The 15,160-nt window shown below is 37.4% G+C and overlaps 1 protein-coding gene across 10 annotated transcripts in view; it reads left to right on the top strand.

The window, feature by feature from the left end:
- The window catches only part of ZNF385D (zinc finger protein 385D), a 408,744-nt gene that overhangs the window by 102,408 nt on the left and 291,176 nt on the right, over nt 1-15,160 (top strand). Inside the window, exon 1 of one of the 10 annotated variants that reach the window (XM_056800338.1) lies at nt 3,081-3,459. The exons of 8 other annotated variants lie outside the window; for them this stretch is intronic. The gene's annotated coding sequence lies outside the window, so the exon portion shown is untranslated. Of the gene's footprint in view, nt 1-3,080; nt 3,460-15,160 lie in introns of those variants that run through there. One more of the 10 variants, XM_056800339.1, reaches the window with a different exon arrangement.

Below are 15,160 nucleotides of genomic sequence, written 5' to 3'. Positions count from 1 at the left end.
CTATCTATCTATCTATCTATCTATCTATCTATCTATCTATCTACCTATCTATCTATCTATCTATCTATATCTAACATTGAATTACAGTTTTATATAGATATAGATATATAGATATATATGTGTATCTGTGCCCTTGGGTATGTCACTCAACATAGAGCTCAGTTTCCTTATCCATAGAATTGAGGTGTTGGATATAATCAGTCCAGCTCCATATTCTGCAACTGCTATTGATGCACAAACTTCAATTATCAAGACACATTGTAGGGTGCTGGAGATTTCCATGTATAAGGAGTCAAAAGGCTTAGGTTTTTTGAATCTTGGTTCGGCTACTGAATGCTTACATATATATGGTCAAGATTTTCTTCCTCTGTAAACTGAGAAGATTGTACTTCATGCTTTCTTTTTATTCTTATAATAAATTTGTTACATAAAAATCATTCATTCCTCCTTTCTTTCCTCATAGTAGATATGGCATTGCTTGACAAAAATAATATGTATGTGTGTATATATGTATATGTACATGTATATAAACTATGCCTTTTATGTTTCTATGTATCAGTTTATTTCTTTGGAGATGGACATTCACAAGTTATGCCTCAATTATAAATTCTGTAGTTGTATATAATATTCTCTTGGTTCTATTCATTTCACTTTTCATAATGCCATATAGATCTTTCCATTCTAAAAAATCACCCTGTTTATTGTTTTTTATAATTATAGTATTCCATAAAAATCATATGCTACCACTTGTTTAGCCATTCTCCAATTGCTGGGCATCCCCATAATTTCCATTTCTTCACCAACACAAAGAGAACTATTATAGATATTTTAGGACAGAAAGTTTCTTTTCCTTTTTTTAATCACCTTGGGATAGAGACCCAACTGTGGTATTGTTAGGTTTAAGGGGATCCTCATTTTATAACTCTGACAATAATAATTCTAGATTGTTCTCCAAAATGGTTGGATCAGTTCAGAATTCCAACAACAGTGTATTTAGTGTCCCCATTTTTCCACATCCCCTTCAACATCTGTCATTTTTTCATTTTTATCATTTTAGACAATCTGATAGGTATGATATTTCTCAGAATTGGTCAGATTTGCATTTATGTAATCAGTAATTATTCAGAGCATTTTTATATGATTATATATGGCTTTGATTTCTTCATCCCAAAATCATTCATATCTTTTGACCATTTATCAATTGAGGGGATATTCGACACTTTCTGAAGTGATTTATAACAGTCTACTTATGCTCTTAAGGTTTTTTTTTTCTTTTTTTTTTTCTCATGCTTATTGGGAATCCTGCTGGGAAAGATGAAGTATTCCATCAAATTTTTTTTGGTTGCCTTTGAACAATGAACTCTACAATTCATTTATTTTCCTCTATAATGAGAGATTAAGCATGTCATAGTAGCTCAATTAAACTATGATATATTGACTGTTTAGAAGGAAACTGAGGCTCAGAGAAGCCCCAGCTTTGAGTTGATAGGGAACTTAGTGCTGATTATATCCAACACCTCAATTTCATAGATAAGGAAATGGAGGTCATCGTTGAATGGCATACCCAAGGGCACAGATAAGTTTCTCAGTTTTTGTACCCAAAACTGGAGTGACTGAATAGAACCATTGCTTTTATTATTAAATTTTGACTGGCATAGTACAATGAATAGTGGACTAGAAATAGATAGATCTAGGTAGAAGTTCTAGCATTGACACAGCTTTTCTGTATGGGTTTGAATGAGTCATGGTTTTCCCTTCTCCTTTACCCTGTTGGATAAGATAGAATTCAAGATCCCAATGGATCTGGATGCTCTTCCTTCTCAGAGTTGATTTCCCTGAGAGTAAAGTTTAAGTAAAAACTCTCTTCCTCTCCTTCTTATAGGAGTTTTCTTCCCCTCCCCTTCCAATGTGTATCTTTGTGTGAGAAAGATTATTCTATTTAGTTTTTTTTTTCTCTCCCCCCCATTTCTTGGAGTATATCTTAGTACCATCAACTTTTCCCCTCTCCCTTTTCCTTTCTATCCCCCCCTTTCGCCATATCATCTTGATGCTCCAAACATTCCCTATGCATGATTCTTCTTACTACTCTAATGATCCATATAATTTTTGAGAGTTACACATTACATTTCCCCACATATTAATATATATATATAATATATATATATATATAAGTTGATATAAATGTAGTCCTTATAGAAGAGAGTTTGAATAAAAGAAAAAGATAACATTTTTCTCCTTTTCCCTTTCCTTCATATTTACCTTTTCAGGTATTCCATGCTCTTTGTTTTTTGATATCGAACTTTCCACAGAGCTCTGGTCTTTTCTTTGCAAAAACTTGTAAATCTTCTATTTTGTTGAATGCCCATACTTTCCCCTGGAAGTATATAGTCAGTTTTGATGGATAGGTGATTCTTGGTTGAAGACCCAGTTCTCTTGCCTTTCTGAATATCATGTTCCAGGCCTTGCGATCTTTTTGTGTTGAAGCTGCCAGGTCATGTGTGATCCTGATTGGTGCTCCTTTGTATCTGATTTGTTTCTTTTTGGCTTCTTGTAGGATTTTCTCTTTATCCCAAAAGCTCTGGAATTTGGCAATTACATTTCTGGTAGTTTTTTTTTTTGGGGGGGGGGGTTAGTGTAGAGGGTGTTCTGTGAACTCTTTCAATGTCATTTTTGACCCCTTGTTCAAGAACTTCAGGGCAATTTTCTTGGATGATCACTTCTAGTATGGTGTCAATTTTTCTGTTTATTTCTGGCTTTTCACGTAGACCAATGATTCTCATATTGTCTCTCTTTCCTCTGTTTTGCTGATATGTCACCTTGTCAGTGAGATATTTTATGCTTTCTTCTATTTTGTCAATCTTTTGGACTTTGCTTTATTAATTCTTGCTCTTTTGCAAGATCATTGATTTCCAGTTGCTCAATTCTGGTCCTTAGGGCATGTTTTTCTGTTATAATATTTTGGTTTTTTGCTTTAACCTTTTGGTATTCAGCCATGATTTCTTCATTTTTTGGACCATTTTCCACTTCTCTTTCCAGAAGGCTTCCATCTTTTTGATAAGCTCCATTTGATATTCTTCCAGGTCTTGTGGACAGTTTCTGGTTTTTTTTGTTTGTTTTTGTTTTGTTTTTTTGACTTTGATTTGCGTCCAGTTTTTCCTCGGTTTTTCCTCTGTAAAAATTCTGGTGTGTCACAGCCTTCTTTTTAGTTTTTTTGGAAGGATTGTGAGGCTCCTGTCATGATTAGCCATTTTTCTGGATGTCTTCCCTTCCCTCTTTAGTCAGAAATCTGAGTCAGCTGGTCAGGTTCCCTGTGTATGGAGTTAAGGAGCAAGAATTTTGCCTGAGGCAAGCTCTCGATTCTCCACAGTACTTTTCAGCTCTTCTCAGTGTCACCCTCCCAGGGGCACTCAGGGTCTTCACTCCTGCCTGCCTGGGTTTCCGGTCTAGCTGCTTTCAGCGGTAAGTCCCTGGCGGGGTCATAGTCAGCTCCCATGTACCCAGAAGCACTCTATGCTAGCTCCAGGTGCACTCCTCGCTCACTCCCTGACTCCGGTGGGCATGCTGGCTCTGGGTACCTAAGGTCTGCGCTCTCTCGTGTGCTGGGGTTTTCTGCCTAGCTACCTTCAGGGGTGGGTGCCCTGCTGTCCTAATCAGCTCCCCAGGACCCAGAGGTTTCCCCTACTCACTTCAGAGGTACCCCTTTCTTGTTAGTCTTGGTGTGCTCTGGCTCTGGCTCTGTAAGTGGGGGTGGGGGAAGGTGGATCGGCTCGCATTTGGGTGGAAGCCCTTTCAACCTCTTATAGACTGGAAAAGTCCCAATCCCATGCACTTTCAATTCTGCACCCCACTTTACAGCTCCTCTGAAAATGATGCTTAAGGTCTTTTGGGGTAGTCCTTGTTGGAGTGTGCTGGGGAGAGTAAGTAAGCCACGTTTAGATTGCTGCCATGCTTACCCAGAAGTCTGTAAATTTGTTTTTTAAAGTAACTGACACTTTTCAATTCAACTAAACAAGCATTTTCAAGGGACTCCATGTACCCTTGCTAAGCACCAGAAAGATGGACCCAAAAGTAAAATATTTCTGCCCTTGGGAAGATTGTATTAACCTTAGAGGGAAAGGGCATTAATTCAGATTAATAAATACTAACAGGAGGAAGATAAAAGCATTTACAACCAAGGAAAAGAATCAAGGAAAAGATTCATGGGAGGGGAGAGGAGAGAGATAACCTCAGCTGAGATGTGAAGTGATTCTAGATTCTAGAAGGTAGAAACAATCAACAATCTTAGGAGGTAAACAGAGGCAGGTGGACATTAAATGACTATCTTGGCATTATACAAATAACTGGATTAAAGCTCAAGTCTTCCTTACTCCAGGCCCAGCCCTCTAGTCCCTGCTCCTCATCATTGCCACATAGACTAGAATCACTGCCATAAAATTCATAACTCCCTTTTTGTGGTGTCTGTTTATTCAAGAGCTCTAAGGCAAATGGGATTATGGTTTGGTGTACCAGTGGAGGAAGTATCTCAGTGGGAGCTCAGGCTTGCCAGAACCACAAGGGGTGATTCATTTAAATGGAAAGCAGCACTCCCCTAGGTCAGTGAGTTACAATATGTGTATTGGTTCATTACCACTCATTTTCATGGCTTTGCCTTGGAAAGAGTGCCCAGTTCTTTGTGAAACACTGAATGCATTAAGCAGACTTGGAAACCACAATATGAGGTGTGGGAAGAAAGATGGGAGCCTATTCCTACTGCTGGCAGCCAAACAAGTGGGAAACTCCATTTTTGCAGCTGAGAAAGACAAACTCTTCTAAGTTACCTGAAAATTTGACTTAAATAAATAGGCTTCTGGGCCTTCCTACACAGGCATTTTGCCTATTCCATTCAACTCCAAGGGTTGTTAATGCTACTTCTGCCACTGATTTCATAATTCTTTGTGAATGAGTCTATTTTTAATTGGGTTTATTTATTGAAGAAAAATGCAAAGAAAGGAGACATTTGAAACAGTAACCTAGAACCCTAGCTAGTAAAAAATCACATCATCTATGCTATCATTATAACTGAGGCATCAGAAAAATTGCCTATTTTTTTTTGTTCAAGGAATAGGGAACATAATAAACAAATTGAAGCATAATTCTGTCTAATGAGTTTCTCATCCTTTAACATGTCTTCTTCCTTCCTTCCTTCCCTCTTTTTCTTCCTTCCTCACTCTCTCCCTCTCTCCCTCCTTCTTTCCTCCCCTTCTTCCTTCCTCCCTTCCTTCCCCTCTCTTTCCTTCCTTCCTTCCTTCCTTCCTTCCTTCCTTCCTTCCTTCCTTCCTTCCTTCCTTCCTTCCTTTTTCTTTCCTTCCTTCCCCCTCTTTCCCTCCCTCTTTCACCTTGGCCTATGAGGTTATTGGTTTTTCTTCTCCAGCCAAGCATTTCTATAGACAATTTTAGATTTTCTTATCTAAATCTCATTACTCTTAATGTAGTCCTTTACCAACAGAGGTGTAACCAAGGTTATCCAAAGAGAGCTTCGCTCTAGGCCACTGAAATTTAATAGGCATGCAATGTTTAATGAATTTATTAAAGATATACATAACTTGCTCTTTGGTGGGCTGTAGAAATAACTGAACTTAGCATCTAGTTAGTCAAAATATGTTTTTAAAATGTAAAGCTACTGAATGGCAAACTTCCTTCCCTTTCCTCTTTGGCTGAGTCCCAACCTTCTCGTTCACTGGAGTAGCATCACGATATCATTGTGTGTCCCTTCATATACAGGGAAGAATTCTGTGCTCTCCTCCATAGAGCCTTGTCTCTTTCTGTCTTACTACAGGCTTAACTAAATGCATTTCCATTGCCCTTTTTTGTTAAAACTGTATTATTTTCATATCATGAATGATAGCTATGATTTGATCCTGCAACTTGCCCCAGCCCTAAAATTGCAAATAACAGCTTTGTTTACAAATGTCTCCTCAAAACTATCATCCTTCATAATTGATGGATACCATTCCAAGGTGTAGCCCTTCCTTAACCTAATGGATTGTCTCCCATGCCTCACCTCAGAAATGCATATAAGATTGAACCATAGTAGAGATGACCTGGATTTAGCAGGTTGAACATCATGCATGTTATTTCAGGTCTCTCTTTGCCCAGGTACTAATTAATGGGGTGTTGCTTTCTCAATTAATGTCCTTGTCCTGGGAAAAAAATCCAGAGGTTTCTGTGTCTTCCTTATTTACATTTCAGTTACAAAATATAAACAGAGCTGTAAAAAAAAAGAAAGAGTTTGGACTCGATGACCTCAAAGTCCTTTTGAACTTCCAGTCTACAATCCTGTGTTCCCGTGTGAATTAGATTCAGACTCTATGTGTTAATTAGCATATTTTTGTATAAAAACATTGACCAAACTATTGTTCATAATCTTCAATGTTAATTCAAAAACCATGTATTGGGCTGGGAGTTTTCATAGTTGCCATTGAGGGATACCTGGGAGAACATGAATGTTTATGCCCTGACTTGACAGTTGAGTAAAGATGATTAGAATGCTCTCTAAAGTGGATTAGAATTTAAATGCCTAAGAGGGGTATAAAGGGTTATAAAATCTCATGAAAGGGCTCCATAATTTAGAGCATTAGAGATCAGAAAATGATAACATTATAACATGGCTTCAAAGAGAGCAGAAATTGCTGAGCCAGGGAGGGAAGGGAAGAATAAAAGGGACATTCTCTATGTAGGGAACAACAATAGCAAAGATGGAACAGTACAGGTCTGTAACTACAGAGTTAGTATTACTTTTTTTTAGTACATAAGTAGGAAAATAAACTGATTACAATCATTAAGGCAAAGGAATTTTGAAATAAAACAATAAATATTGACAAAATAAATTAAGCATATCATTCATATCAAATGTACATATATTTGTAACATCTTATGTGGTGGTGTTAAGAGTAAAGTTTAGGGTTGAGACTGAATAAGTGGTTGCCAGGGATTTAGATTCTAAATCCCAATGAAATACTCAAGTCAGAATGGAATTTTATGGTGGGTTATTTACAATAGAAGGAAGAAATTAGGAATGAGGGAGAGAGAGGGACAAGGGAAGATGTGCTCTGGCCTGGTCTAAGCCAGGGGAAGTTCAGAGGCCTCAGCCAAGGGGCCTTCCCAGAAGATTAAATCTAGCTTGGCTTCCAGCCAAAAGGCCTCCTCCAAGATGAGGGGCCTCCTTGGAGGCTAGTGCCTCCAGAAAGATCCAAGGAAAAGGTGAGTCAGCCTTAACACTCACCAGCCTGAACACTAGTTCAGGATCATACAACTAATAAGTGTCAGAGGCAAGTCTTGTGTCCTCTGATACCAAGCTCAGGATATTCTCCACTAGTCAACACTATATCTCTATAATCTCTATATAAGTATATTTTTTAAAGATTTGCCTAAGTAATATGTAAAAATTTTGCAAAATTAGGATTTTATCCTAGGTCTTATTTTGAATACATGTTTATATCATCTAGTTAACATTTCAGCCTCACAGAATCTCCCTTGGAAGAATACCTCATCTAGATCCCTTCATATCAGAACAAGAATCCCCATTCCAACTTCCCCAGTGAGCTCAAACCTTTGCTTGAACCTTGTCACTGAAAGGAAAATCATTATCTCTTAGGTACATAATTCCCCTTAAGGATAGCTCTAATGGTTAGGGAGTTTTGGAGACATCCTGCTTCATTTCACCTTCTCACCATTGCTCTTTATTGGAAATGAAGCCTGGTTCTTGGAAAGGAAAAATCGACTCAGTGCTAATCTTCTGCCCTGTGGCATCTAGCAGAACAAAACCAGTGTTCTATGGAGTAGCCTTGAAATCCGTCCCATCTGAGGGCATCATCCTGGTTCTTAAGTTATCAGAGAAGTCAAGGGAGTGAGTCTGTGTGTACACAGGCAGTAGTTTATAAACGTGGAGCCCCGACTCCTTTTCTGTAGGTGCATATTGGTGGCTGTGTTTGTTAAAAGATCAATGACCTTCTACCCCCAATCCTCGATGAAAGCCTATAAAACATGTGCTCCTCATTCAAACGGAAGAAAGGGAATTTGTCCCTTAAAAAAGAAAATCAACTGAAGCCTCCAGCCATTAAACCCCTATGCTCACTGTTCCTGGAGCATGACATGAGGACTTCCTTTTACTTTAGGAGCTCAACATGCTCTTCTGAAAAACTTTTAATAAGCACAGAGTCGAGGGAAAAAATCGCCCAACGCACTGGGTTATTGCCATTGATCTTGGACTTCATGGTAAAGGTCCTGAGTGCAGGGAGGATAATGCACCAGACCTGTAATGGCACACAGAGGCAGAATTGGATGGGCTTTATAGCTCTCAGAATTCTCTTTTAAAGGACCATATATCATCAAGATTATCCTAAATTGCCTGCCGTTTACCAAGCCTAGGGAACTGTTTAGAGTTGGGCTTTTCCCCCCCTTTCTTCCACTAGCAAAGAAAAACAGGTGTCTGGGCTTTGTCTTTGGCAATCCCTCCATTTATTGTTTGCTTAGAATACTTTTAAAAGTATAAACATGTTAAATGTGTTCTGAAAGGAGACAGGCAAGTCTGGAAATGAGCCCCCTCTCATCACTGCCCCCCCCAAAAAAAACCCCAAACACCTACTAAGACTTAGAAATAAAATCAACAAATTAAAATCCAGTCTAAGCAGATAAGACAGGTGCCACTTTAGACAGAGCCCTGGGCTGGACTTTGCATCTGGAAGACCTAGGTTCAAATCTTGCCTTTGGCATTTATTTTACCTTGTGATGCAGAACACATAACCCCTCTGTCTAGTGGTATTGTTTGGGGTTGGTGGCTGGAAAGTAAAATAGATATTTGGTTGTTCACCTATCAGAAATCCAAGGTGTTTTGTGCTGGCAGAGAACTGGAAACTAAAAGGATATTCATCTGTTGGGGAATGGTTGAACAAGTTATTGTATGTGATTGTAATGGAATATTATTGTACTATTAGAAATAATAAACAAGATGATCACAAAAAAAACATGGGAAAACTTATATGAAATAATGCAAAGTGAAGTGGGCAGAACTGGGAGAATAGTATACATGTTAATAGCAAAAGCAAATGTGAATGAATTGCCTACTTTCAACAAGCCAAGAATCCAGGACAACTCCAAGGGACTCAGGAGGAAAAAGGCTGTTCCTTACCATAAAAGGAATTGATGGAGTTCAAATGCAGATGGAAATTAACCATTCTTCACTTTATTTCCTCTCTATTGTTTTTCCAGTGTTAGCAATATGTGTCTTATTTCACAATATAAATGGACATGAAATTATGTACTGTATGATAATACATGTAAAACACAAATCATATTATTTGGTGTCTTGGGAAGGGGCAAGAAGTGGGAGGGAGAGAACATGGATTGCAATGTGCCAGATAATGATTATTGAAAATTGTGTCCACATAATCTGGAGAAAATAAAAAAAAATTAACTTAAAAAAGTATAAGATGGCTGTTGGGGTGAAACAAAGAATGTAGGAAGATGACGATTAGCATAGTTTAAAAGGAGTTGATGACAAGATTATACTGTGTTTCTTCCTGTAATTCAAGTGAACAAATATTTATTAAGCAATGGTTGTGTCCAAGGCACTGCTAGAGACAATGAGGACACAAAGATAAAAACAAAAGCCATCCTTATCCTCAGAGACCTGATGTTATACCAAGGGAAAGAACTTGGAAATGGATCAATCAATATCATGGAACAGTAGAAAGTACACTGAATTTGGAATTCATGTTCCAGGGTCAAATGCTTGTTCTTGACTTATGGATATGACCTTAGACAAACCACAGGAACTATTTTTGCTCCAGTTTCCTCAATTATGAAACAAGGGGGTTGAATTAGATGACCCTTAGAAACCTCCTAAGATCCTATGAACCCCAAGAGAATTTAAGGAGGATATTTGACATCTATACTGAGTCTTGAAGGAATGTAGATTTTAATATTGTAGTGCAGTTAGTTAAATAAAGTGAGGTTAATCCACTGGGCTTCTTCCAATCATTCCCTTGCCTTTTTCACTCAAGTGCTGTAACCTTTTTTTTTTTTGGTTGTTGTTGTTGTTCTAGTAATGGTTTTCTTTCAGCATCACCTGGTATTGTATTAATTATCCTTGCCATTTAAAAGAAAAAGCTGTTTTAATTTATTTGCACAACTGTCCAACAATGAAGTGACTTTAGATTATCCAATGGCAATTTCCATTAGTGAATCCAGATATCATTTGCCCTCTAACTCAATTGACCACATTTAAAAAAATAGTTTAAAGTAATGCTAATAATCTTTAAGAACAAGCTTGTAAGTCAGATAATTCAACTCACCTACCAGTTATTTTATCTATCTGAAGTCAATAAACCAGGATAGATTTATTGAAGGGCCTGTTCTCTCTAGTGCTGATAGGACCCTTTGAAGAATACAGAGAAAACAGAAGGATTATGATCTAGTTGGAAAAATCAGACTATTGAACAATTGGAGAATAAAGCAAGAGAGCCTACAATTAAGTACTCAATTATTTGCTGATATTTTGACATTTTTCCACTCCCCATCTTCCTGCTTCTCTTAGAGGAGTCCAGGCATTCTCAGTAGATGCTTGTAGCATTCTAAGGTTAATCTTTTGTTCAGATCAATATTTAATCAATTGTATGTCTGTTTGAAAAGAAATAGACTCAGAGAATTAGCATTACCAATAAGTGAGTGCTATTAATATTTGGCAAACTTGCAATATTGAGCCCTGATCTAGTACCTTATTTGAATATATTAGTATATTTAAGATGGAAAAGCTGTAGTGTAGAGTATTTTTATTGCTTTTTTTAAAAATGTTTTTAAGATTTACTACCTCCATTCTCTTTTTATTAGCTCCCAATGAATGATATTTCTCAGTTTTTCTCCAGAACTCATCCAATTGTCTCACATTTCTTTCTTAGTAATACTGATGATAATAATAATAGCTAATACTTATTTAGTGCTTACAGGGTACCAGGAATTATGCTAAATACTTTATAATTATCTCATTCCAACCAAATAGACTGGACAGCTTTCTCCCTATATATAGTTTTTGGCCGCCTTCTGGACACATAGGCCACCATTGTTGCTTCCCCCTTTGCCCCTTGTCCTGGAGGGATGTTGGTCTTCACCCTTGGGTCTCTGTGCCCTGGGAACTTTCCTTGTCAGCAGGTAAGTGGATACATGAACCTTGGGGAACCTTTGGTGTGTTTTCATATTTAGAGATGAGGAATCTAAGGCAAAGGGAATTCAAGTGATTTGCCTAGAGTCACATAGCTAAGAAGTCTCTGGGGCCATATTTGAATTCAGGGCTTCCTGACTCCAGGCCACTCACCTCCTTGCCTATTGTCAAGAAATGATCCTTCCCCTCAAAAGGTATACTTTGCATTGTTCTGAATCTGTCTTGTGGAGTTGTTATATATTGATTCATAGAATACTTAGCTAAATTTGAGGCCTTTCAGTTACCTGCAACCTGATTTAGCCCAACTGTGGAGAAGGTTTACTGGTTGTAGCCACAGATGAGAGTTGAATGATAGGTAGACAACAAAGGAAGATAAGCAGCCCTGAAAAGGCCTCAGCGAAACTCCACACCAGAGTTTCTTCCAAATGCCATGAAGGAGAATGAAGCAGGCACTATGGAACTCTTAGAGCTTAGAAAGCCATCTAAGATGCCAAGGTCAGCCAATGCATCCTGGGTCATCACCAGTCATCCTGATCTTTGTCTTGCCACTGGACTTTGATGATTCTGGAAGAGTGACTAAGGCTGACAACCTTGTTCAACTCTGTCTCACTTAAATATAATTCATGCATGAGTCAAGACCACCTCTTGACATCCTTGATCTTCTTTGAAAGGAAGAACTACGAATGTACTTAGCCAAGAAGGTACCCAAGGTAGGAGGGGTGCCTTCAGTCAGCTATACCAGCAATCAACAGTTGATTGTTAAATTTTCAGTGTGATCATTACATTACAGAAATGAGCAAAGGCTACAAATTGGATACTGATTAATTATTCAGTTGATGGTCTACATTTATGAAGTATTAATAATGCAAATGAAACTTAAAAGTATGTGTATACATTTTTGCACCTGTCCATTAAACACAGATCTGCACAACTGTGTGTTGGTCTATAAATATTACTTGAAATCAGTAGAAATGCAGTAACTAGAAGGCTGAGGCAATGAATGTAGTCATCACCATACTAGAGGCTAATAATAAAAGGATAACCAGTATTTATATAATATTTTATGGTCTTCAAAAGTGCTTTACATCTACCGGGAATGGAAGCTCCTTGAGATCAGCGGGCCCCGAATGATCAAAATTTTTTCCATTCACTCCCATTGCTAAGATAGTGATTTATACTTAGTAATATTATTTGTATTAGTAATGTGTTCATTGAATTAATCAGTTCTCAAATCATGACTTTTTTCCTTTTGACCAAAATTAAAGCCCTTATAATATAATATTTAGGTTTGTTTTCTTTAGAAGAGAAAGAAGAATCATTGTCAATGTGATATCTCCATAAATATAGTCAGATGAAATGTCAAGATGAGGACAATCAAGAGAGTTTCTGAGGGACCTCAGATCCATAGTTCTTCCCTCATCTGGTTAAAATCACAAAATATTAGGTTAGTGTCCTTCTCCCACTCCTCCTCACTCCTCACCTCCTGTCCATAGGCAAAATGCATTTTCCTCTGAATGTGGCTTTTTTGTTGAAGACAAATTTATTTCCTGAATGTCTGCTATATTTTACCTTGACCTTGTCTTACCAAAAGTTTATTTTTAATCCAGATTCTTTGACATTTCCTTATATTCTCCTTTTCAGTTTCATCCAACATAAATTTATTAAATGCATAGTATATCACAGGCCTGATACTGTGTAGCAGGGATAGAAAGAAAAACAGAGAAACAAAATGGTCTCAGCCTTCATTGAGCTTTTGTTCTAGAATAATGATACATTAGTAAATACAAAATAGAGGCAGATTTTTTCTTTTACCATTGATTTTACCCTAACTTATAAATTTATCAGTTTCAACCTGTGATAAAACTCACATGGTAGGCTCCATAGAAATGCTTGTTAATGGTGTTAGGATCCAGTTACTATACAAAGAATAGTGAAATAGCACCTTCTCTAAAGAAGCGTCTATCAGGAGAGATAATATACACATAGAGAGTAATCAAGAAATTATTTATCAGCTTCTTTTTTCCTGATACGTGCTAGGTGCTAGGGATACCAGCATATGTATGCATCTAACTCCATCCCTCCAACCACACACATAAGTACATAATAAATACAAAATTATTTGGGGTGTGTATTAGGTAATTGATTTAAAGGTTGTGGTGATTGAGAGATCTCAGGTCTGCCACCTTCCTCATTCACAGGTGATTAGACAACTTGTGACAGCTCAGTGGATAGAGTACCAGTCCTAGAATCAGGAAAACATGAAATGGAAACCAGCCTTTCTCTATGTGACCATGAGCAAATCACTTAACCCTGTTTGCCTCAGTTTCCTCTTCTGTCAAATGGGATAGAAAAGGAAATGGCAAACCACTCTAGCGGTTTGCCAAGAAAACCCTAAATGGTGTCATGAAGCATTAAGCAGAATTGAGATGACTAAACAACAAGAATTTGGGAATAGAAGAAGACTCAAGCAGCTAGGGGAATCAGGGACTACTTCATGCAGATTGAGTTTTAAAGGGAACTAGGGATTTTAAAGCAACATTGCTTATTTTAATGAAAGGGGCTCAAATACTTTATCAGATATGCATATATGCATAGATTTATAGATGTACAAATATATATATATATGTAAGGAATATAAGATTAGCAATAAAATCAAGCTATCTCTTATGTAATTTCTTTCCACCTATCACCTGTGCCAGAGGCGATTGTGCAGTAAGTTAGAAAGGACTGATTCTGGGAGTCCCAGCACTGAAGGGAGCCTTTGGCTTTTCTGGGGACTTGGGTTCCCTCAGGCTCTTTTCTTTGCATGTAAAACATCCTCATAAGTGGAATTAAATGAAGTGCTCTTCAGATTTGTCAAGTCCTAATGGGAAAAATTGCTTAAAAATAAATTTTAATAAAGCATTTTAAGTAATGTTTTAATCAGCTAAAGTTTACACCATTCATCTTAATAGCATTCACATGAAAAAGATCAATGATGATTTCACTCTGCACAGGCTATAAAACCGTTAATGGATGACATATAATAATATAGCACATAAAATGTATAGTTAAGTGTAGGCAGTTGTTATTAACCTGTTTTTTTTAAAGCTGCATTTAAAATGAAAAGTGATTGCCTTAAGAAACAATTCAATTAAACTAGCCTGAGAAATAAGAGCGAGATATATATTTTATCACCACTAATATATCCATGGGTAAAATAAACAGATAATGAAAATAAAACAGAATGACTATTTTTGGAATTCTACCGTGTGATCATCGTGCAGGATAAAAATAGCTTCATTTGTCAAACTTGTCTGGGACCTCTAGTTCTTCAGCAAGGAGAGGGAGAGGTTTTTTAATCCTTTATTACAAACAGAAGGTTTATGAAATTTGTTCCTCCCAGAGTAGTGTTGAGCCAGTCACTTAGGTTCATAAATTGACTCACAGTCAGACAGCAAGAGGTGCTTGGGTATTGAGTCAGTGGTAAAGCCAGAGACTCAAGGAGATTAACACTTGTGGGAGGATGGAGTTTTTCTCAACAGTCAGATCAGATGCCCTATTTGGAGTCCAAAGACTTAATTTGTAATCTCTCCTCTACTACTTTAGACCTATGTTAAGTCTCAGTTTCCTCATCTATCAAATGAGTAATTAGATTAAATAACCTTTAAAGCTCTTTCCAACTTTAAAAACTCTGGATTTCTGATATATTTGGATAGGAACATTCTGGGTTTAAGGGCACAAAGCTTGCTTATAAATCTGATATTTGAAACTCTGGATTCTCACCTGCTGTTTGCCTTGGCAATCCTGTGCCTGCTTTCCTGTTCTTCCCTTTCCCTCCCCACCCCTTTTTTTGTTCAGAAATCAGCTTATGTTACCAAGGTGCTAATTACCCCCCCCCAAAAAAATAAAACCCAGAATCATTGTTAGCACAGTCTGAAGGGCAGATTACAGATTTATTTTAGAACAGGCTCACATTATTCCACA

The sequence above is a fragment of the Monodelphis domestica genome, chromosome 5 (genome assembly GCF_027887165.1).
Source record: "Monodelphis domestica isolate mMonDom1 chromosome 5, mMonDom1.pri, whole genome shotgun sequence".
NCBI lineage: Eukaryota > Metazoa > Chordata > Mammalia > Didelphimorphia > Didelphidae > Monodelphis > Monodelphis domestica.
Note: the sequence above shows the minus strand (reverse complement) of the source record. Positions and strands in the feature narration are given on the sequence as shown.